Source organism: Arvicanthis niloticus, chromosome 7, assembly GCF_011762505.2.
Source record: "Arvicanthis niloticus isolate mArvNil1 chromosome 7, mArvNil1.pat.X, whole genome shotgun sequence".
NCBI classification, from domain to species: domain Eukaryota; kingdom Metazoa; phylum Chordata; class Mammalia; order Rodentia; family Muridae; genus Arvicanthis; species Arvicanthis niloticus.
Genome location: NC_047664.1, coordinates 13,472,113 through 13,497,504, shown reverse-complemented (window position 1 = coordinate 13,497,504; position 25,392 = coordinate 13,472,113). Strand labels below are relative to the sequence as shown.

At 41.6% G+C, this 25,392-nt stretch overlaps 1 long non-coding RNA gene across 1 annotated transcript in view; it reads left to right on the top strand.

Moving 5' to 3' along the window:
• The first annotated feature begins 3,723 nt into the window (after positions 1 to 3,723).
• LOC143443023 (uncharacterized) overlaps positions 3,724 to 25,392 on the top strand; it is a 47,071-nt gene continuing 25,402 nt past the window's right edge. Inside the window, exons 1-2 of the long non-coding RNA XR_013111695.1 lie at positions 3,724 to 3,862; positions 12,068 to 12,137. This is a non-coding gene — a long non-coding RNA (uncharacterized LOC143443023). The remainder of the gene's footprint in view (positions 3,863 to 12,067; positions 12,138 to 25,392) is intronic.

The following is a 25,392-nucleotide window of genomic DNA, read 5'->3' as shown; positions in this document are numbered from 1 at the left end:
GTTGCGATATAAGAAGTTTTGTGATCATTTGTGTTAAGTTATTCCTCTGTCATGTAAAATATGCACCTCAGCCCCTTGTCCTGGGTCAGAAACCCAACAGTTTGTTTGTTCAGTGGTAGAAGCTGTTATCATATGAGAGAATTTGAATCAAATATTCCATCTTTGGCCATTGATTGGGCTGTCGTGAGGCCAAGCCATTTACAGCGACAGCGAGGCTCTAATGAAGTCACTGAGTCTGAGGGAGAAAGGAGAAAGGGTTCCAAAACAAACTCTGCTGGACCAGTTCCTATAAACTCCAAGTGGGAGCTGAGAGACAGAGAAGTCCAGGATCGTGTGGAAAAGCTGCAGTACTCTCTCTCAGGAGTCCTGAGAGGGAACAGGACTGCAAAGGCAGGAGCTCCTCCTGAGCGAGGGAGGGGCTGGGAAAGGAGGAAGCAAAGAAAAGAGTTGAAATATAGGCTCAGGAGACCATAAGGAAGCTGTCTGTTTTCTGTCTAGGAGGGAGTTGAGAGACAGAAAGGACAGGGTCAGAGCCCAGAGGAGCTGTGGCACTGCAGCTCCTTGGGGAGGCGGGTGGGGGTAGAGCAGAACAGAAGAAACCAGCTGAAGAGGCGGCTAGGACAGACTTGGGGGGAAAGGGAGGTGCAGTGTCTTTAACAGAGAGGTATGTCTTGTGTGGCTACATGGGGCCCTGGAGCGTGTAGTGGGCTCCAGGAGCCAGAGAGGTACTTATGGAGTAGACAAGGAAGGAGAGGCAAATGGGTAGGGCACGTGGAGAGAAGAAGCAAGGAAGAGTCAGGTTCTAGAATTTAGAGTCAGATTTGACTGGTGGCAGAAGACAGCAGAAACAAATGATTGATGTATACCTTAGGAGAATCAGATCAGCAGCCTGGTTTGGAGGGGCCAGGTTCCTTGAAAGGGAGCTCGCGTATGCCAATCCTGTGGTTTCTGCACCAGATGAATGAGAAATGAGGACATGACCCCTTTAAGGTATGGTTGAGGAGAAAGAGTATTATAGATGTGAAGGAGTGCACAGCCAGTGGCACCTGGAAAGATCCAGACTGAACTGGGCCATGAGGTGTGTGTGTGTGTGTGTGTGTGTGTGTGTGTGTGTGTGTGTGTTTGGGGAGGAGTGGTTTGTGTAGGGGTGTTTGGGGGTGGGGTGGGAGTGAGAGTCTGAGACTGGAACAGAAAAAAGAGGGAGCAAAGAGAGGACCTGGGAACCAAGAGGACACCCAAGTGGCTGGGTTATACATAGGTGACAGAGAAGCTGGGGGGAAGGGAGGGAAACTCAGGCCTGGAGAAGTTGAGGGTAGGGAGCAGGGTATGCTATCTGGGATGACTCTGTAACAGTTACTTGTGAGTAGTGAAGAGGGAGACTGACTGGCAGCCAGAAACCATTTTCATATGTTAAATAGGCACCTAGGTTAGCCATTAGTTCCTGCCCTGTGGATTAAATACTGTTTTAAAATCTAATTCTAACAGGGCATGAAGGTGCACACCTTTGATCCCAGCACTCTGGAGGCATTGGTAGGTGAATCTCTGTGAGTTCAAGGCCAGCCTGTGGAGCAACTTCCAGGCCAGCCAGAGGCAGAGGGAGACTCTGTCTCAAAACAAAAACATGCCCCAATCTAATCCTAAACCACAGATACAATATAAATTTAAAATGAAAGATGCCTATTAGAAATGTAAGGGTTCATGAATTGCTGAAGAATGACACCCTGAATTTAAATAGTATGTCGTGTTGGACTCTAAGATCCAAAACCACGTGCTTCCCCAGAAACACTCACGGATAGGATTCTCTGTAATAACATGAGGTTTATTGATGATAAGATGTTAGCCAGTATACTGGGGTTCCCCTATATGCAGACAAGAGGAACCCCGAGCCAAAGCTGGGGGCAGCTTTTATATAGAGCCTGAAAAGTCATTTCAGGAGGGTGGTGAGTCAAGAGCTGGGGTTGAGGGAGTTGGGGTCTCACACAAGAGGGGTGTTCTGGGCTCGGAACAGGGACAGGACAAGGGTGGGTGTCTTTCTCAGGCCCATAACCAGGACAGGCTCCTGCATAGCCACTTCTTAAGCCGCTTGATCTGTCTGGTTATTGCCTCGGGCCACAGAGTCTCCTCCCTTCTGGTGTTCTGGACAACAAATAGTACTCACAGTTGCTTGCTTCATCAGGGCACCCAAGGGATTTAAGATTTCTTCTGATGCGAGTAGTCTTCTCTCTTGGTATATAGCCCTGTGGACATGGGCTGTGACAAAGGCATACCAGTTGTCTGTGTAGATGTTGATTTTCTTGCCAGCTCCAAGTTTTAAGGCTGTTTTCTGCACCGATGAGCCGGGGGTGGGGAGTAAAAGTTCAGCCCAGATGACATTTGTGTCATCTACCACAGCAGCACTGGCTTGTCTCTGACCAGCATGGAGAAAACGGTTTCCTTCTGTAAAGCAGGTTGTCTCGGCTCCCAGCAGGGGTCAGTAGGAGAAGTCTTCCCTCTACCCGTGGGTTCTCCTTTTGGGCCAGTTAGTTGTAGCCTGTTGGGCAGGAAGTGTATCTGGGCCCCCATCCTGGGGAGTAAGTCTTGACCCAATAGAAGGTAGGGACAGTCTGGGATGACCATAGATGAGTGGGATACCCAGCCCATCTCTTGGTCCACCAATTTTGGGTAGTCCATGAATAAACGGGGCCATTGGCTTGGAGGAGGGCCGAGTGTTGAGTCCCTGTGTCCACCAAGAGTTGAGTGGGTCCAAGCCCCGTCTACCCCAATTGCTGTCTTCACTCAGAGCTAATACCTTCACCATTTGGGGGTGTTTTTCTCAAGGCCTGGGATTTCCTGACCCTGGCTTCTATTTGTTAGGGCACTCTCAGGCTCAGCAGCTGGCTACTTTACTTGCAATGTGCACACTGGTCCTTTTCAAGGAGTTTTCTATCTCCCTTTGATTGGAGTCTCTCTTTCCTGCTTTCTCTTAACGACTGTAGCCAAGCTTTTCTGTAAAGTTCTTTCCTGTCACTTTTCTTTTTCTATGTCTACCTGTTATGGTAGACTTTTTCAATAACCTACACTAAATCTTTTAATGACGTATCCTGCAGTTCCTCTAGCCTCTGAAGCTTTTTTATGACATCTAATAGCCTTGTCTATATTGACAGAATGTTTCTGTGAGTTATTCTAGAAAGGCTGTGGGCAACTCATCTGATCCCTGCTTAACCTCACATGCCTTGTAGCCCCCTTGAGACCTGCCAATGGAATCTGGCATGGGCTTTTAGGTGCCCCTTACCTTCTGCCTCATGAAGGCCCCAGTCAGGTCTGGTCAGAAGCAACCCGCTGTTGGCCACGGTCTGGTCAATTGATGGTGCCCCCATGTCTGAGAGGACATTCTTTCTTTCCGGTATCCTCTCTTGCTCTTCGGTCCTGAAGAGCACTCCTGACAGCCAGAACCTACAAGGGTCTTGGGGAAGAAAGGCTTTTATTGGGGGAAGGATGTTCTTTTGCTAGATATATCTGGGTAACTATATAGGGCACTTGGTTTGGGTGCCCAAGGGATCCTGGCCTAAAGATTCTTTTTTCTACTGTTTTGATCACCTGTACAAAGGTCCTTATGAGCTCACAAGGGCAACCACAAAGGCTGACTTGACTGGTCCAGTCTATAGATGACTCAGACTCCCACATTACTTTTATGACAATGAGTGTCCCAGGGCAGTAAATTCTAAGTTCAAACCGAGACCTGAATATCTCACATTTGGTTCCTACAAACGCAAAGAGTGTTTTATTCTACAGAGGTCCAGCATGCTGGGGTCTCCCATTACCAAGATAGAGAGACGATCAAGTGAGCTCGCAGCCTCGATTTGAAGCACATTGGAGTTCTCGGGTAGGTGAGCTCTCTATTGTCCTCTGTCTCTAGGCATTCCTGAACCATTATTGGGTAGTGAAGCCTGGAGCCTGGGGGGGTTTTCTATTAGTAATCGACTTGTCTGGGCTTGCCTAGGCCTGCCTGGACTTGCCCAATTCTTAGGCCTAGTCTCCTTAACTGCAAATTTGAAGTCTGTCATGGAATCAACCTAGCCTTCTCATTCCCCACTTTTAGTAACGGGCCATCTCAGATCTTTGAAATGTTTCTGAAGCCCCCACACTAGCAGCTCCAGCCAGGCCTATGTTAAGGAAGCAACCTAGTAACACATTGGAAATGTGTTAACTTTTAACTTTTAACTCAACTGGAGGTGCTAGCCTGTTGAAGACATCCTCCCCAGAGTAATATGTCACTCTGGGTACAAGCTGTACTAGAACATAAAAATCCTCAGTCATATTTACAACCAGGCCATAAATGAATGGAGTAAGCCCCGAGGTATTAGCCCACTAAACACTCTCTGGGAACAACATGTATCCTGCAATAGTAAGTGTTGGTATCAGGCTTCGAACCCAGTAACATCACATCTAGGCGGACCCCCACATTGTTGCCAAGGCAACCGCCATACATTCCCAGAATCCACCTAGTTACCTCACCTTTACCTGGGAGAGGCTATGTTACCACCCATATAAAATAGGCAGAATACCCTAATCTCACTCTCTTCTTCCTCTCTCTTCTTTCTTCTCTTCTTCCATCTCCTTCCTCTACTTCTCTCCCCTTCCCCCATCTTTGCCCTATCTCCTGAATAAACCCCACTTGGAACCGTTTGGTCTGGTGTGGTCTGTTCTAAGCCATGAGTGGACATCAGTAAGGGTTACAGAGGTAGGAATAGGCTCAGGATACCTTATTCAAATGCAGAATTCCTGTCTGGTAACCAATAGTTCTGTGTTAAGTCTGGGGAGAAAGGAGTTAAAACTGGCAGTCCAATCAGCCTTCTTGCCAGCCACTGTGAATTTGATGACAAGGTTGTTGCATCACCCCCTTGGGGCACACAGATAGTAAGGGGCTAGTGGCTGGTGCAGTAAAGTGTAAGCAGCAAGCAAGCAGGATCAGGAGCACTGGAGTCACAGTTTCAGCTATGCACAGGGTGTGGGGTGACCTTCCATCCTTCTGTGGCTGTTCGCCTGGAAGTCTCCTCCACTGGGACCTCAACTGCTGGATCATCTCTCTCTTGTCAGGGTTAATGTGGGAGTGATATATCCATGTCCTGGTCCTGTCCACTTTAACAGCCGTAGGCACAGTCCGGATCACAGTGTGAGGCCCTTTCCAGTGAGGTTCCAGAGTCTTGTGGCTATGTCTCTTAATCCAGACTTCATCACCTGGCTCAAAGCAATGGGAGTTAGGGGATGGAGCAGACTCATAAGCCTGGCAGATGGCAGGCCAGAGTTACTTCTGAACCCCATGGAGGGCTTCCAGGGATTTAAAAAACTTATGTTGGTTATATTCAGCTATCAGACTGGAGGTTAGGCAGCATGGGATGGGGGGTCTCCCATATAGGATCTCAAAAAGGGGGAGACCTAAAGTATAGGGGGTGTTCCTAGCCCTATATAAGGCATAAGGTAAGAGAGACGTCCAGTCACTGCCAGTTTCAGAGGTTAATTTGGTCAAGGCCTCCTTCAGAGTTCAAGTCATTCTCTCTACTTTCCCTGAACTCTGGGGTCTGTATGTACAATGTGATTTCCAATTGGTCCCCAGAACCTGTGCTAGAGATTGAGTTACCTGAGAAATGGATGCTGGTCCATTGTTAGACCCAAGGAAGGAAGGCAAACCATACCTAGGTATGATGTCTTCCAGAAGCTTCTTTGCTACTATGTTGGCAGTCTCCTTCTTTGTAGGCTAGGCTTCTACCAATCCTGAAAAGATATCTATAAAAACAAGCAAATACTTATATTCATGGATATCTCATGGATTTATTTCTGTATAATCTATTTCCCAATTAGCCCCTGGCCATCGACCCCTGATTCTGGTTTCTGGGGTAGCTCCTTGACTAGGGCCTGCGGAGTTCACAGCCTGGCAGGTGGCATAGTCTGAAGTTACCCGATCAACCAAGTGACCTAAGTCAAATATTTTGTACCTTGTCCCTCACAGCAGTTCCTTCAGTTTTCAGTGACACAGATGTGAAGCTTGCTGAATTTGATAGATGAATTGCTTAGCAAATGCCTTAGGTGGGATGGTACAACCTTCAGAGGTCAGCAACCAGCCATCTCTTCTGTAAACTCTCCTGATGTCATTTGTCTTCACCAGTATATTCAGGGATGGCTGGGAGCTCGTGGTGTGGGGGTGGGGGAGTAGCAAAGCTACCAGGATGTTGGCAGTGGAAACGTGGGCAGCTTGGTTAACAAAAGCTATGTTCACAGCTGACTGTTGCTCTCTGGCTTCTGGGTGAAAAGGAGTGTAGGTCCTATTGGCTTCAAAAAGTCTTTCTAGATGTTCCCTGGGGCTCTCATTCTTTCTCTGCATCACCTGGCTGACCTAACATAAATTTATGGGCTGTCTGGAAGCCTCTTGGAGCCCCTCACCCAACAAAATCTGGTGGTAGACCCAGAGTCTCTCCTTACCTTCAGCAGTGTTAAAATCCCAGTCAGACTGGGTCAAAGGAAAGGCTGTATCAATATCAGCCTGAACTTGAGTGGGCAGTCCATTTGTTCCTGGAACCAATTTCTGGGCAGCTCCCATGATCCTTTCTCTCTCCTCTGTCATGAAGAGGGCCTGGAGCAATTGTTGACAGTCATCTCAGGTGAGGTAGCACGACTGAATCTAGAAGACCTTTGAGAACAGATGGTCTTTCTAAAAATGGGGGTGGGGGGGGGGCTTTCTGCAACTTTCAATTGTAAAAGTCGTTACTGGCAAATGGAACACATGACATGAACTCTCTCCCAGAGCAGCTGTGGGTCCTATAGCCTAGATCTTTAAGGCTGTAGTAGAGTTGGCCCTCTGAGCAGTTCGGGCCAGAGTGTGAGGTGGGCTCCAAGTGGAGGCAGGAGAGTCACGGGAGTCGGGCTGATCTCTCTCTCTCTCTACCTATGCTGGCTGGGCAGGGGCAGGGGCAGAGGCAGAGGCAGTGGCAGCAGGAGTAGGAACATAAGGAGGGGGACAGGGGTCCTTCTCAGGAGCAGAAAGGGGGAACAAGGCAGGAGGCCTGAGGCTGACCCTCCTTTAGAAGAAAAAGAGCGGGGAGCATCAAGGCCCAAAGTACTTGGTCTGGATGGTCCCGGCCTTATAAACTAAACCTTCAATCTGTAAATGATGGGGAGGAGAGTCTCCTCCTTAGGTCATCCTACTTTATAGGTGGGCCATTCATTCCTGCAGAAGATGTCAGTTTGCAGGGATGAACAACCAGACTAGAGTCTTCTGTGACTAGGTGAAAGTCCTTAAAACGGTTCAGGATCAAGCCCAGTGGGGTGTTTTGTGCCTGTCCCATCCTGTGAATCAAAGAAAATTTTGTACCAGAGGACAAAAAGTACAAACAGAATACACACAGACAGACACAGGAGAATATTCCTGAGAAAACAAAAATGAACTGAAAGGCTGTCTAAGAAGTCTTCCTCCCTGAACATGGGAGGCCTATAGACCCACAGCCAGTTCAGAATCCAGATGAGAACTAGCAAGTTCTCCAGCTTTTGGTAGCATTCTCTGTTGCCCCTGGCCAGGTGACAAAATAGGTGTCTGCTTTGTCCTTCTCAGCCTCCAGATTAAACCTAAAACAGAATTAAACCCCGAAACAGAAACACAGATATGGACAAGCCAAAAGACAACTGCATGTCTGGACTTACCAATTGGAAAAACACTCCACTATTAGGGTCAGGGGTTCTCCAGCAATGCCAGACAAGCCCCCAAATGTAAGGGTCCATGATTTGCCTAAGAATGACACCCTGGACTCAAATGGTATGTAAACACGAAGAGTGTTTTATTCTGCAGAAGTCCAGCATGGTGGGGTCTTCCATTACCAAGATAAAGAGACAATCATGTGAGCTAAATTTAAAGCACATTGGAGTTCCAGGGTAGACAGTTTTATCTTATTCTATCTCTAGGCATTCCAGAATCATTAAGGGCAAGGAGGCTGGAAACTGTTGTTGAGGATTCCCAGGGTAGGTGGCCTTATCATGCTCTTTTTCTAAGCATTCCAGGACCATTATCCCGACATGAAGGTTGGAGTCTGTTTTTTGTTTGCTTGTTTGTTTGTTTTTGTTTCTATTAGTAATTGATTTTCCTGGGCTTGCCTGGACTTGCCCAGTTCTTAGGCCTCTCCTTAAGTGCCAATTTGAGGTCTGTCATGGAATCAGCCTAGCCTTCTCAGAAACAAGTACAAAGAGCAACTTGGATTTTACAGGAATCCAAATTCTAGTAACACTAGAAAGTGTTACTCTGCTCTTCAGAGCACCTGAAATCCATAGCATCAATTAACAGAACAGCCTCATGACTGTGGCTTAGCAGCTCCTGGAGACCCCCATGACTTAGGGGGTACAGAGCAAATTTGACTCCTTCCCATTAACTACTCAGGGCAGGTGAGTGAGAACAGCTGCCAACAGAGTTTTCTTACTTTCTGAGTAGGGTTGTTTATCTAGCCAACCCCTGTATGTTCCCATACTTCAATTAAATGACCAGAACACTTAGTCCCTGTTGTTATTTGCTTGTAAGCATGACTACAGTCACCCTCTGCTCCTCACTGGCATCTAAATTATTCGTTTCTTAAAATAGTATTTAATAGGTATGTGGGTTCTTTCAGATACCAACTGATTGTTGCCCCTTGGTCCAGAAACTTCCTTCTTTCCCTTTTAAATGTTGTTTCTCATCAGTGTGAATTGAATTCTGCATATTCTCTGGGAGCCACTTTGCCTCTTCCCAAATGAAGCAAGGCATCTGAGGAAATCATTCACATTTCTGTTTTTCAAAATATCTTCTCACTCTCATGTGGATGTTATTCCCGAATAAGTCGGATTGCAGTAAATGTAAATAATGTAAATAGTGTTTGTCATCATTTACCTCACTTCCTTTAATTCTTAGTTTCTACAGTAGACAAAATTTTTTTTCAGCTGTCTCCTGCTATTTGTCCCATTTTAATCTTACTCTTTAAAATGTTTATTTAAAATTTTTTTACAATAGAATGAGATCTTCCATCATGATCTATGTGACACAGTCACACTTGATGCCTTGGCTTGTTTTTTTTTAATAGATGTTACAAAGTTTTTCATGTATAAAAACTCAGTGTCTTCTATAAAAGCCACACACAGTTTATTTTAGTTAATAGTACTTGTTGTTATCTGGCTGCCCTTATAATTGGTTACTGTGTGAGGAAGACTTAAGCAGTTTTTCAGTGCCAGATTCTGAGGTCACTTAGATACTGTGTGAAGGAACTAGGCAGTGGTTCCCTCAGAATTACACATGCAACATGTCTCTCGTGGGAGGGTTATTAAGGGAAATGTGTGCAGAGGCTGCCTCTGGGAGAAGGAAGGGAAGAAGGGATGGGGGAAGGGAAAACATGGCTTTTTATCAGGCTGGTGGTGCAGGCAGAAGCGAACATGTGACAGAGGCAACAATGTGTCATCTCTGGGCAGCTGATGACATGTCTTGTTGTCTGGGGTCCCTGAGAGCTGACTGTATAGATTGTCAGTACTGTTGTGGAGTTCCTTTTGGCCGTCGGTGGATATGCCTAGTTGCTAACATTGTGGTCCCTATAGAGAGGACTTATCAGAAAGCTTCAGTTGAATATAGACAAAATATTGAAAAATTGAATCTTGGGAAACTTGCCAGGATTTCTCTTTGATCTTGAGCCAATATCTGAGGTCAGCTGACTCTCCCATTGTCAAGGTGACATCCCAGCACAATGAGAGGAATAAGGAGAACAAAAGAGTTTCCAAAAGCAAACTTTTTTCAATTAAAAAAATTAATTTGTCTCCTTTACTTTTTAGAGGCTAAATGCTCTTTATTCTGTAACATGGTGATGTGACCATGATGATAAACCCATTACTTGGCAAAGTAAAAATAAGATGATTCCCCTAATGCCAGTTTTTCTGGACATTTGGGGATTATTGAAGCCTCAAAGTCTAGAAACGAAACAACTTACTTCCTTGTATTCAACTGTTTGTTTACAACACCCTCTCACTGACTTCTTTTTGCTTCTCCAGTATCCAAATGGGATTTATTCTTTTCCAAACAATTTAAAATTCAAGGCTGTGCCTGAAGCCATACCAGTTATCATGAACGTTTTCTTGTGATATTTACTCCAAGGATTTGCAGGGAAACAGATCCACAGATGTATGTGAACATACACATATTCATTCATTAAACATTTGTAAAGGGAGAGGTGTTGACTGATAATGATAAACATGGGATTATGGGACAGTTTCCAGGTTGTCTTCTTGGTGACCAGAATGACTTGGGGTGGTGCCCAGAAAGGGAGAGGCCATTTCAGTTGGAGGTTGGGATAACATCAGAAAGAAGTGAGATTTGAACTGAAATCTGAGTGACTATGTGGTATTGTGACTTAGATTGTGAGAAGAGCATTTCAGGCCCAGAGAACAGCACATGCAAAGGCCTTGATGAAGGCCTTTCAAGGACCATGAGTATGGAATAAGGGGACAGAATTAAAAAGTTAGTACCTTTATGGCAGGTGCTAACTTGCAATCAGCCAACTTCACTTTGGGGACATCCAGTGTCCCCACTGGGGGGAGAGTAGTAAATAGGTTCTATTTCTCCAGGCTAGGGTGGAGAAACTGAATTATGTAGACATAGGAAGGAGACCCTGGTTGTCAAAGGCTGGGAGTAATTGGGAGTGACTGTTGATATTTTTCTTTTTAATGTGATGAGAACATTCTGGAAGTAGTCATACAATTTTGGGACTATACTAAAACCACTGACTTGTACATTTAATGGGGCAAATATATCAATTACATTTCAACAAAAGGAGTTTAAAACTTAAGAAGAAGGTTGAATCTTGGCGAGATACTCAGTACGGTCAGGAGCAGTCACTTTTCCTCAGGTGTCCTGCCTGAAATCAGCAGTATTTCATGTCCTACATGTACCAGAGTTTGCATTTTATAATGGGATAATGATCCACTGTGCTCCACAGTTTACAAGCTCATATCTCTAACGTTGACCATGAATGTATGCTTCCATTTTTATTATTGATGTCACCAAAAACAGTTCTCTTATTTTTCAAAAAAAATCCTGGTTTTCTATAAACCTCCTTCTGGAATCTGTATCCTACAGGGCTAGACTACTGCTCCCCTGCCAGAACTGTGCCTTTAGCCCAATAGTTTACCTTATAATCGAAGTCTGTCTTTCTCTTTCTTTCCTTTTTGATATTTTTTTTTCTTTTGAGTCAGGGCTACATAGACAACACCAGCTTTGAACTCATAGACATCCACCTGCCTCTGCCTCCCAAGTGGTGGGATTCAATGAATGTGCTGCCATACCAGCCTCTGAATCTTTTGGAATGCTTCCTGCTCTCCACTCACCTACCCCGCTGAGTCCCATAAGACAACACAACTCTTCTGACTTCATCTGTTTCTAATACTAGACCTTCAGCCTTACTTTGTGATATGTTTATCTACCTGACTCCTTTGCCAGACGTAGAGCCCCCTGAGGTCAGATACAGTGTCTTATTAATTTTTACTTCCCTGTTGCCTCTGGCTGGCAGATGGAAGGTATAAAATGCTTGTTAATTAGATTTAATTGAATTGTGGAGACTGTGAAGAACAGCACAGTGTCTCTGCTTCTGTAAGTTACTCCCCTTGGTGCTAATTGTAAGTGGAATTACTGGGCCAGAGGGCCCAAATCTTTCTCCGTATTTGACATATTGCTCTCTTAAAGGTCGTATAAATTTGTAGTGCCAGCTGAAATTAATGAGTGTATCACATCCCTGTCGCCTGGCCAATTTAAAAACTGCTAATTTAGCATTTGTCAAATGATATTTCAAGAGTAATTTGATTTGCATTTCTTTGTTACTAAGGTGAGTAATATTATGGTATTGACTTACTATTATTTCTCAAATGCCTATTTTCTATTTCTATTTCTCCTTGAGGTAACTTTATAGTCTTTGACTAATTGTTAAACTGATGAGATAATGAAGATATAACTAATAAGCTCCTTTTAATTTTAAAAATGTTTTTTTTTTTATTTCTTGTGTATATGTGTGTGATTGAGTATAACATGCACCACTTCATGCAGGAGCCCAAAGAACTCAGAAGTGCGTGTTGAATCCTCTAGAACAGGAGTTCTAGGCAGCTATGAATACCAGGTAGGTGCTGGGATCTAAACCTTGGCCCTCTGCAACAGCTGTAAGTGATTTTAACCATTAAGCCATCTTTTTAACCTGCTCTGGTTATATTTTATTTGCTGTCTGATAGCCTGTTATTTTGGTGTGTATGTAGATAGATAGATAGATAGATATTATTTAAAACATCTTTAAAATTTAAATATATTTATATATATTATTTTATATTTTATATATTTATTTATTTCATTTTTATTGGATATTTTATTTACATTTCAGCTGCCATCCCCTTTTCCCATTTCCCCTCCCTAGAAAACCCCTATCCCATGCCCCCTTTTCGTTTTTGCTTTTATACAATTTTTTAAAAATGTTAATCAAAGGCTTTATAAGTTTGGTAATGTTCAATCAGAAGTGTAACCCAATACCCAACCTAGATATATCAACTATCTTTGACTGGTGGAGACACATGAACATCTGCCTCCATGAGAAGGAGCAAGGAGAGGAGAAGAAGAAGGAGAGGAGAAGCTAGGTGATGAGAGAGAGAAAGAAAGAGAAAGACAGGGGATATTTTATATATTTATATTATTTATAGATATATCCTCCCCCAAATATATTCAGAATCCTCCTCTCGTCAGGTATAAATGACAGTTTTGTTGCTAACCTTTACCTTTGTGGCTGGGTTTACATTCATTCATTTAAAAAATATAATAAGAAAAAACAAAACCTATCACATCAAAGTTGAACAAGACAGAAAGAAAAGAGTCCAAGAGAGGGCGTAAGAGCCAGGGGCCCACTTGTTTCCACACTCAGGAGTCCCATCAATGTAAGTGCAGAGGACCTCTTGTAGATCCTTGCAGTCCTCACACTTGATACTCCAGTCTCTGAGAGTTACATGAGCCTTGCTCATGCTGGTTTAGATGACCTTGTTTTCTTGCTGTCCACCATCCCCTCTGGCTCTTATATTCTTTTTGCTTCCTCTTCTTCAGAGTTTCTTGAGATCTGAGGTGAGGGGTTTGATGGAGACATCCCATTTAGGGCTGAGTGTTCCAAGGTTTTTCACTCTCTGCATAATATCCGGCCGTGGGTCTCTGTATTTGTTCCCATCTGCTATAGGGGCAGTGAAAATGAGGACACGATCATTCCTAGGTTGAAGAGAAGGTTTTATTGAGGGAAAGAACACCTAGAGTTATCTGGAAGATATAGAGTGAACATAGCTGGCAGAATAGACTAGTAGGGTTGGAAGAGGAAGAGAGGAACCATGAGGCCAAGAGACCACCTGGGTAAAATGGCTAAGATTTATATAGGAAGAGAAGCTGGGGGCCGGGAGGAAAAGCTCAGTGGCTGGAGGGGTTTAGGGTGATGGGTAGAGATGAGAAGTGCTGAGAAGTCAGGGCTCTGCAAGCATTACTTGGTGAGATCTGGCAGGCTAGTGTCTGCTTTGATTGGTTTTTTGTTGTTGTTTTGTTTTTTGTTTGCTTTTCGAGACAAGGTTTCACTGTGTAACCTTGGTAGCCCTGGAACCTGCTCTGTAGACCAGGCTGGCCTAGAACTCATACGTTTCTTCCTGCTTCTGCCTCCCAAGTGCTGGGATTAAAGGCCTATGCCACCACTGCCTGCTTTGGTTAATAGTCACCTCAGTTAGGTATTTGTCTCAGGTTTCTTTGAGACTTAACACAGGATGAAGTTTCTCTGATGATGGTTGAATAAGGCACTTGTTGAGTACAGCAGAATATCACTAGGAGTCATTTTATCACAACATTTCCTCCCATCTTCCCTTCCTCCCTTCCTCCCTCTCTCCCTCCCTCCATCCTTCCTTCACTTCTTTTTGTTTGTTTGTTTGTTTTTGTTTTTCGAGACAGGGTTTCTCTGTGTAGCCCTGGCTGTCCTGGAACGCACTCTGTAGACCAGGCTGGCCTCGAACTCAGAAATCCACCTGCCTCTGCCTCCCAAGTGCTGGGATTAAAGGTGTGTGCCATCACTGCCCTGGCACTTCTTTCCTTTTTAGATCAGTATCATTTGATTTTGCCCTAGTCCCTAGGCTATCTAGTATCAGGTTCTTGATCACCCAATCAGTGTCAGGTATTGGTTCCATCTCCTAGAGTGGGCCTTAAGTCAGATCAGTTTTGGTTGGTTATTCCTATAAGGGTTGTGCCACCATTGCCCTAACATATCTTGCAGGTAGTACACCATTGTAGATAAAGGGTTTGTGGGTGGCTTGGTATTTATGTTTCCCATTTGATAGGGTTATGTCAAATATCTTTATATCTTCCTATAACAAAGACTGTAACATGGGGAGGAAAGCTCTTTGTTGGCACCAGTTCAACATTTCTATATTCAATTAATTATATAGGTGTTGTTTTCAGCAATGGTGTCTTGCTGTCAGTTTGTGAAGAGCAATCTATAGTCTTGGTAAAGGCGTTGTAGTGCAGCGGCAAAAGCTTCTCCTACAGGAGGACCTAATTGAGGACTGCCTGAGAGACCAAGGATTGCTGATACAGACAATGCCAGCCAATCTGGAACTGCTGATTAGAAGAGAGGCTTTCTTGGGACCAGTGGAGCACAGGCAGAGGGCACATGCTCAGATGAGCTAGCCTCAGCATTTCTCACTTGCTCCCAGAGTCAGCGTCATTGAAGCTGTGCCACCTTACCTCCAACCCCCAAGGGCAGGTAGGGTCAGGCTGCCAATAGTCCAAGGCACAGACAACATTGCTTCTTGAACCAACAACTGTTGGACTCCATGATCCAAAACAGGGGACGCGCTTCCCCAGAAGTACTCACGGACAGCAGATTCGACGCAATAACATGAAGTTTATTGATAACGGAAACTGATGCACTAGGGTTCCCTTGTACGCAGGCATGAGGAACCCCGAACTAAAGCTAAGGGCAGTTTATATACCATTTTCACAGAATTAGCGAGGGCAGTTATGCGATTACCTCTTAATAACCACAAAGGCTGACCTCCAACAGCCGTTCCCAGGCCCTGTTTCTAAGTAACTCAGATTTGCACATTATCTTTATAACAATGAGTGTTAGCTAAGGGGCTTCTGTTTACCCAGGTTTATTACATTAAGGGGCTCAGCTTTCTGATTACTTCTCATCTTGGGCCCTCTCCTGGAATGTGTGTTTAAGTCTTTGGAATGTGCTTTTCCCGGGATGTGTCCCTGGGGGAAGTCAATGTTTGCGTTTAAACTGAAACCCTAACCCGAGGTTCTTTTAATTTTAAGTTTAAGCTGAGACCTGAAATTCTTACACAACTCGATTAGATACCATACTCAATACCAGTACTCGAAGCTTTGTTGACAAGAGATGGCCAGTTGGGACCCTGTCTCCCCAATTATTTGACAATTTCATTTAGATTTCCTTCATATATGAGTATATTTTAGGCTGTTTCAACTTTATTAGGTTTTCATACTACCTCTCAAATGGCTCTTAATTTTATCTGTCTCTCCCCATATTTCCTTCACTATCCCCTCTATCCTTCTCCTGTCTTGATCCTCCCACTCCAGATGTTCCCCATGCATCTATAAATATCTACTCTAACTCCCTTTTCTAATGAGATACATCTATTCCCTATAGTCCCTTACTTTATACCTACCCTCTGTAGTTCTGTGGAATATAGCTTGGATATCATTGACTTAAAAGCTAACATCTACATATAAGCAAATACAAACCATATTTGTATTTCTGGGTCTGGGATATCTCACTCAGGATGATTTTTTTCTAATTTATTCCATTTGCCTGTAAATTTCGTGATGTCATTTTGACAGCTGATTAATAATATATAAATATACCACTGTGTGAACATTCCATATTTTATTTATGCATTCATCTGTTGAAAGATATTTAAGTTGTTGCCAATTTCTGGCTATTATCAGTATAGCGACAATGAACATGGTTGAGCAAGTGTCTCTGTGGTGGGATGACGTAATCTTTGAGTATATGCTAAGGGTGGTATAGCTGGATCTTGAGGTAGATCTATTCCCATATATCCGAGAAAACCCCACACTGATTTCCACAGTGACTACACAAGTTTACACTCCCACCAGCTGTAGATGAATGTTCCTCTTACTTCACAGCCTCAGCTGCATGACCTGTCATTTATTTTGTTGATCTTTGCCATGCTGACAGGTGTAAGATGAAATTTCAATGGAGTTTTAATGTGCATTTTCCTGATGACTAAGGATGTTGAACATTCTTTTAAGTGTTTCTGGGCCATTTGAGTTTCCTCTATTAAGAATTCGTGTTTGGATCTGAAGCCCATTTTGAACTGGGTTATTTGTTTTCTTGATCTCTAGTCTCTGACATCTTTTGGATATTAGCCTTCTCTTGGTTGTGTTCTTGGTAAAGATGTTTTCCCATACTGTAGACTGCCAATTAGTCCCAGTCATGGAGTCCTTTGCCTTGCAGGTATTTATCAGTTTCATGAGGTCCCATCCATTTATTGTTGATCTTCGTTCCTGTGCTGCTAATGGTGTTCTGTTCAGAAAGTTTTATTTTTCCTGTGCTAATGAGTTGAAGGCTATTCCTACATTCTCCTCTATCAGTTTCAGTGTATCTGGCCTCATGTTGAGGTCCTTAATCCACTTGGAGTTGAGTTTTGTGCAGGGTGATAAGTGGATCTATTTCTGTTCTGCATGTAGCCATTCAGTTTGACCAACACCATTTGTTGAACATGCTATCTTTTTTCCAGTGTGTACTTCTGGCTTCTTTATCAAAAATCATGTGTTGATAAATGTGAGAACTTATTTCTGGGTCTTCAATTCTATTCTATTGATCAACATGTCTGTTTTTGTGCCAGTAACATGCTGGCTTTATTACTATAGCTTTGTTGAACAACTTAAAATTGGGGATGATGATATCTCTAGAAATTCTTTGATTATTCGGTATTTTTTTAGCCACTGAGTTTTGTGAGTTAGTTTTGTATTCAGTTACTTTGCTGCATGTCTTTTTTATCAGCTATAGTGTTAAGTTATGGAATTTTGGGGGATATATATATATATATATATTCTACAAATAATGATACTTTGATTTCTTGCTATCCAATTTGTACCCACTTGATCTCAAATTGTCTTTCTGCTCTAGTTAAGACTTCATATACTATATTGAATAGGCATGAAGAGAGTGAACAATCTTTTCTTGTTCCTGATTTTAATGGAATTGCTTTGAGGTTTTTCTCCATTTAAGTTGATGTTGGCTATGATTTGCTTTAAACTGCCCATATGCTATTATGTTGAGGTATGTGCCTTGTATCCCTATTATTTCCAAGGCTTTTTTTAAATCATAAAGTGGGTTGGATTGTGGTAAAGGCCACTTCTGCATCTATTGAGATGACCATGTTGTTTTTGTCTTTTATTTTATTTATATGGTAGATTACATTTATTGATTTACATATGTTGAACCATCCCTGCATCTCTAGGATGAAGCCTATTTGATTGTGGTGGATGATCTTTTTGATGTGTTCTTGGATTTGGTTTGCAAGTATTTTATTGAGTAATTTTGCATCTCTGTTCATAAGGGAAATGGGTCTGTAATTCTTTGTTTATTTTGTTTTTTTTTTTTTTTTTTTTTTTTTTTGGTTTGGTATCAGGGTAATTCTGGACTCATAAAATGAATTTGGCAACATTTCTTCTAGTTTTTTTTTTCTTTTTTCTTTTGTGGAATAATTTGAGAAGTATTAGCATTGACTCTTCTTTGGAAATGTGATAGAATTCTGAACTAAAACCATCGGACCCTGGGCTTTTTTTGGGGGGGGGGGAGGGTAGGGGAGACTTTTGATTACTGCTTCTAGTTCACTAGGGATTATAGGTTTTATCTTAAGATAAGACCTAGATTATGCTTATCTGATCTTGATTTAACATTGCTAAGTGGTATGTATCCATTTCTTTCAGATTTTCCAATTTAGCCAAATACAAGTTTTTAAAGTACGTCCTTATGATTCTCTGGATTTCCTCAGTGTTTTGGTTATGTCCCTCTTTTCACTTCTGATTTTGTTAATTTGAATCTTCTCTCTCTGCCTTTTCATTAATTTGGATAAGGATTTTGTCAACCTTACTGATTTTCTCAAAGAACCAACTCTGAGTTTCATTGATTCTTTGTATTATTTTTGTTGTTGTTTTTATTCTATTGATTCTAACCCTGAGTTTGATTATCTCTGGCTGTCTACTTCTGGGTGTGATTACTACTTTTTGTTCTAGAGCTTTCAGGTGTGCTGTTAAGTTACTAGTATGAGATTTCACTAATATTTTTATGTAGACACTTAATGCTATGATCTTTCCTCCTAGAACTGCTTCTATTGTGTTGTATAAATTTGGGTAAGTTGTACATTCATTTTCATTCAAGTCTAGAAAGACTCTGATTTGTTTCTTAATTTTTCTCTTAACCTATTTTTTCATTCAGTAGAGAGTTTTTCACTATCCATGAATTTATAAGCTTTCTGTTGTTGTTGATATTCAGCTTTAATCTATGGTGTTCTGATAGGAGGTAGGATGTTATTTCAATTTTCTTGCATCTTTTGAGACTTCTCTTTGTATCTGAGTATGTAGTCAGTTTGGGAGAAAGTTCCATGAGCTGCTGGGAAGAAGGTATATTCCTTCCTGTTTGGATGAAATGTTTTGTAAATATCTGTTAGATCCATTTGATTTAAAATATCAGTAATTTCCAGCATTTTTCTGTTTAGTTTTTGTCTGGATGACCAGTCCATTAATGAAAGTCCGGTACTGAAGTCTTTCAGTATCAGTGTGTGAGAATCAGTATGTGATTTAAGCTGTAGTAATGTTTCTTTTACAAGGGTGAGTGATTTTGTATCAAGGGCAAAGATGTTAAGAGTTAAAATGTCCCCTTGACAAGTTTTTCCTTTGATGAATATGAAGTATTCTTCTCTACTTCTTCTGATTGGTTTTGGTTTGAAGTCCATTTTGCCAGATATTAAAATAGCTACACCAGCTTGCTTCTTAGATCCATTTGCTTGTAATATCTTTTTTTCATCCTTTTACCCTGAGGTGATGTCTATTCTTGATGTCAAGGTATGTTTCTTGAATGCAGCAGAGGATGGATCTTGTTTTCACATACATTCTGTTAAACTGTGTCTTGCAATTAAGGAATTGAGACCATTGCTATTGGAAGATATCAATGAACTGTGTTTGTTGCTTGCTGTTTCTATCTGTCTATCTATCTATCTATCTATCTATCTATCTATCTATCTATCTGTTTTGAGACAGGGTCTGTCTATGTATCTTTGGCTGTCGTAGAACTCACTTTGTAGAGCAGGCTATCCCCAAACTCACAGAGATCTGATTTCCTCTACTTTCTGAGTGCTGGAATTAAATGTGTGCACCACCACTATCTGGCTGATTGTTGTTGTTGTTGTGTATGTGTGCTTCTCTCTCTTTTTTTTTTTATTTATTTTGCTGGTCTGAGATTATTTATTCTTTGTGTTTTCTTATATGTAGTTAACCTGTGTAGGTTTACCTGTTTACCATCTAAAACCTTCTGTAGGGCTCATTTTGTAGATAGATATTGCTTACATTTGGTTTTATCATGGAATGTCTTATTTTCTTCATCTATGGTGATTGTTAGTTTTGCTGGGTATAGTAGTTGAGGCTGGCATTTCGGGTTTCTTAGAATTTGCTGCACATCTGTACAGGCTCTTCTGGCTTTTTAGAGTCTCTGTAATTCTAATAGGTCTGCCTTTATATGTTACTTGGTATTTCCCCCTTGCAGCTTTAATATTCTTTCTTTGTTCTCTCTGTTTAGTGTTTTGATTTTTAGGTGCTGAAGGGACTTTCTTTTTGGTCCAGACTTTTTGGTGTTCTTTTACCTTGACCCACATCTCCTTCTTTAGGTTAGGGGAATTTTCTTCTATGATTTTGTTGAAAATATTTTCTGTGCCTTTGACCTGATTTTCTTCTTCCTATATTCCTATTATTCTTAGATTTGGTCTTTTTGTACTGTCCCAGATTTTTTGGATGTTTTGTGCCAGAAACTTTTTTAGATTTAACATTTTCTCTGACTGATGTAGATATTTCTTTTATCATGTCTTCAATGACCGAGATTCTCTCTTCTATCTCTTGTATTCTGTTGGTGAAGCTTGCCTCTAAGGTTCCTGTTAAAGTTCCTAAAATTTTCACTTCCAGATTCCCTCCATTTTTTAAAGTTCTATTTCCAATTTCCAGTCTTGAATAATTATTCATTTCCTTTCACTGTTCATGTTTTTATATATTTCTTTAAGAGATTTATTAGTTTCCTCCTTGAGGAGCTGTACTGAACTCATAAAGGCTGTTTTAAAGTCTTTTATTTGTGCTTCATATTTCCCCCAACATAATGTTTTTATTGCTTTTGGGGGAGTTTCACATAATGGACTCTGATCAGACTCACTTACTAGTATTTCCAGGTCCATCCCCCACCCTTGTAACCTCCCCTAAAAGAGAAGAAGAAAAACAAAACAAACAAATAAATAAAACAACCAACTAAGTCTAATTTGTGATGCCTAAAGACTCACTGAAGCATGGTCAAAGTTCCAGTGGCCAACTCCTTAAAGAAAACAAAGTCCTTCCCCACCCCATCCAGAAATCATCAAGAACGAAGAGCTATACTCCCAATTCTTATCACAATTTTTAAAAGTTCTTTTCAATGGCTTCCTGTCTAGGCTGTTTCTTTTTGGGAGCTGGGTAGAGTGGGGGGAAATGCTGTCACAGAGGTCTGTCTCATTCTTAACTGTGAGTCTATAGTTATCGATACCACTGCAAAAGAAGCCCTTCAGTCAGGGGCAGCATGGTCCATGGACCTCCACAAGGTTTCTGGCAACAGCATGGACCATGGTCATCCAGATGACCTCCGGGGGAAAGTATAGGCCACACACATCAACATGTACCCTGTTGCCAAGCAGCAGCATGGGCCATGGACATCAACATGGCCTCAGGCCAGCAGCATAGACCATGAACATTGACATGGTACCAGTGGCAGCATGGCCTTCAGACATCAACACTGTTTCAGGCTGTGTTATTTGTGCTTCTAAAATGTTGGAATATTCAGTACCTGGTGTGGTTGGTTTGCTTGGCTTTTGTGGAGACATATTGTCCTGGCTGTTATTGATTGAGTTTTCACACTGATGTCTAGGTTTCTGGGATTGGGAAAACTTTAATTTTAGGTGCTAATATCTGGTTTTGTCTTTGTTGGGTAGGTGTTTGTTCTTTGATTTCTGTTTCCTCTCTTGTTTTTAGGAAAGTGCAGTAGCTATGTGTTACCTGTAGGAAAAAATTTCTGGGTCTTGATAGGTATGGCCACTGGGGGTTCCAGGTAATGTGTTTCTGGGTACTGGGACCTGAGGCTTAGGGGTGGTGGTGGAGGTACATCACAAGAGGAAAGAAAGTAGGGTGTTACACCAGGATCCGTTTGGTTAGTCACTTGGGAATGGGACAGAGAGGGAGGAAAGAACACAGCAGAAGTTCTGCTATGGAGATGGGATGAGACAGGAGGACTGGACTTTGACGAGTGGAGGGTGAGGTGAGGATCTGCAGTTAGCTTCCCTGCTTCCCTGTCAGGGGTAGCCTGTAGGTTCCCAGAGAGTGCCTGCTAGAGTAGAGGTGGGGGTAGATGGGGAACAAAGCAAAGAGTTGGAGGAGGTAGGTTTGGAGGGGAAGAGCTGTGGGATCTACTGGAGATTGGGTGGGGAGGCTGCCACAGTTTTCTCCTATAGAGGTGTGGGTGAGATGGGGCATTGGACTTGGAGGAATGAAGGGTGACAATCTGCAGTTAGCCTACCTGCTTCCCTGGCAGGAGTGGCCTGAGGAATCCCACAGGGTAGAGTATATATTTTCCTGTTGTGCATTTTTCTTAATTTTTTGGCTGTTTTTTATTTTTGTAAGTTTTACACTTATATATGGATTTAACTATCAAATTCATTACTGTTCCTCATATTTTTGCAGGCATATATATATATATATATATATATATATATATATATACCATTTTAATTACATGTACGTATTCTAGTATTCTAGGTTGAGGAACTAGCAAGAAAATAGATGCAAATAGTCAAGGAACAAGCAAGGCAGTAAAAAAAGTCCCATGATCACTACTTCTAAGGGCTTATCAGGAAGACAAAAATATCTGAGCCTACTTCTCTCTCCTAGCCCAAAGTCATTTTCATGCCTGAAGCCTAAGATTTATATTCCTGCCTGAAGCCCATTTCCTTTCCCTAGGCCAATGTCAGATTTTTATCAAATAGCTCATTTCCTTGTCCTTGGCTAGTGTCAGATTCCTGCCAAGAAGTCCCAAAAGGTCTCCACATTTCCTCCTTTTTAATTTCATAAACAAGACTGAGCCTGTCTTAGGTGATTCTGAAAGAGTGCCTTTCTTACCCATCATGGAACATGTACTCAAAAGCAATGCACTTCTCTCTTAGGTTGGTAAGGCTCTGTGCAGAATCTTACCGATCCCTGGCTTGCCAGCCTGCTAAATTAATAACTCTTTCTGGGGGGTCCATTTTCAGTTTTAAGTCATGTACTTTGGCTGACAACATGTTGATGCTGTTAAAGACAAACTTTAACATGATGGGCAGGAATAAAAGTATTCCCAGGACAAAAAGGGCTAGCCTGATCAAGCTATATATGCCATTCTTGAAGCAAAATGGAAATACTGACCTCAGGCCATGGATAATTTTATCAGCAGTATCTGCAGCATCAAAGCTCAGCAGAGCAGCATTCTTTAAATTTATAATCTCACTATGCAAAGTTAAAACATCCAGAGAGGTGTTAGAATCATGCCAAGTATCCTTAAACTTTTTCATAATTATAATGACTATCATTGTAAAATTTAGAAGTAACACAAATCCATTGGTATTTGACATGACACTTGAGATGGCTCCTTACTCTTAAACTCTGAACTTTTTTCCAATAATTTGAATAGGATAAAGAGCATCAATCCATTGTTCCAAAATACCCATTTAAATCCTCTTGTATACTCAACACATTAACAACAATTTTTTTTGGTAAATGATTAACAAAAGTAGCTGTCTTAACTTCTTGTGTCAAAACAATTGTAGAAGCAGTGGTGCTAGCAATTAATGTAATTAAAGCTGTTATACCAGCAATAATCAAGCTCACTGCCCTCTTGCTTCTGCTTAAAGCCTGACTCACTTCTTCCAGTACTTGCAAGCTTTTTTCAGAATACCAAGGTTCTGTGATACTCAGGGCAATAAAAGAAAAGCTGGTTGATAGACCCTTATAACATACATGCCAGGTTCAAGACACTAATACAGTTAGAAAGTGTATAATCAATAAAATGTACATTAAATATTGTAGAAGAAACAAAAGTAATTTTAACATGACAATTAAAAGAGCCTTAACACATGCACTAACACTTGTTTGAAATCCAGATCCTGTCCCAACTTTATCTCTTGCTAACATAACATCATAGAGAACTGCAGCTAACTTCTAAATATGTCTCTGAAAACATCCAGAACCAGCTTTCCAAATAAAGACTGTTATTTCTAGTATTGGATTGATCTCTAGACCAGTCCATGATTGAGTCTGAATAACTGGTCACATTTAAGAAAAATACAAGTCATTATAACTTCTCTTTTTGATTCTCTGTCCCACAAGGTCTAAAAACTTGACACATGGCAGCTTGTCTCATCTGGGATATAGGCAAGCAAAGGTGAGTCAGGAACATATGTCCAATACAGCTTCCCAGTCAGGGCACTCAGCAAGCTCACAGGTCAGCATCATTTTTTGTCCCAGCATCAGAGTGTCTCACCAATCACTCTGGCAGCCACCATGCTCCTTCAGCATCCTGCAGATAAAACACAAACATGCCCTCTTCCCCATATTAAATACCTGGTCGGGATCATGCCATATGCCAGTAAGTGGATTATTCTTTCTTTTTTACCTAGGCATAAGTATGCCTAGCTGTGGGTGCCATAGACACTCAGCAGAAAGTTCCTTGGCATCCAAATTTTTAAAAATTTAAAATAAAAAGAACATGATTTAACTAAAGTTGTTGTGTATGGGGATATACCTCCCCCTTTTTTTTTATCATATATATATAAAAAAGTTCTATGGGCCCATTCCACAATACCTTGTCCTTGAGGATTATAAGGAATCCCAGTAATATGGGTAATATTAAATTGTTGACAAAAAGTCTCAAGCGCTTGATTGCACTAGCCAGTTCCATTATTTGTTTTAATCTGATTTGGAACAGCCAGCATAGAAAAACAATGTAGGCAATTACGTTTTTAGTTGCTTCTCCTGTTAAAGAGGTTGCAGCTAGAAAGCCTGAGAGGGTATCAATAGTCACATGTGCATATTTTAATTTTCTAAAATCAGAAATATGAGTAACATCCATTCGATATAATTGATTAGGTGTGAGTCCTCGAGGATTAACACCATTGTGTGGTACAGGTAGACACTGAGGACATTCTAAACCAGCAGCCTGGGAGCACATAGGGAGGGACCATGGCTCCAGCTGTATGTGTAGGGGAGGATGCCTTGTCAGGCATAGGTGGGAGAGGAGATCCTTGGTCCAGTGAAGGCTGGATGCCCCAGTGTGGGGGAATTCAAGGGTGGGGAGATGGGAGTGGGAAGGTGGAATTGGGTGGGTGGGGGCATATCTTCATAGTAACAGGAGGAGGGGGGATGGGATAGGGGATTTCTGGGTGGATAACATCTGAAATGAAAATAAAATATCCAATAAAGAATAAAAAAAATTGTGAATAGAGCTGAAAAACAACAACACACCTTTTCTCCTTTAAAAAAAAAAAAAAGGAAAAAAAAAGAAAAAAAAAAAAGAAATTGAGGACATTCAAGACAAGTCTTTACAATCTGACATGCACTTTCTCTAGAAATACCAAATTGTTGCCTCAAGCTATTACTATTTTGATGATGTAAAGAATGAGATTTTTGATGATGTAAAGAATGAGATTGTTTGGCTAACTGTTCCTGTGTAAGGCCTATAACCTGCCTGCTATACAAATCTGCTGTGGCATTGCCCTAAGGGGTCCAAGCAATCCAGCTCTTAAATGTCCTATAAAGTTAAGGAACAGTATGTTCTCTGAAACTGAGCTATATTTGCATAAGTAATTGCAAAATTTGAGAATTAGTAGTATCTAGAAGAGGATCAGTTTCAAGTAATTGTAAACCATGAGCTGTATATTGGTTATCAGTATACAAATTAAAAGCTTGATTTTTTTCAGCATTTCTTTTTTTAATTGGATATTTTATTTATTTACATTTTTAGATGTTATTTCCTTCTTCCATTCCCCCCACTCCCTATCCCATTCCTC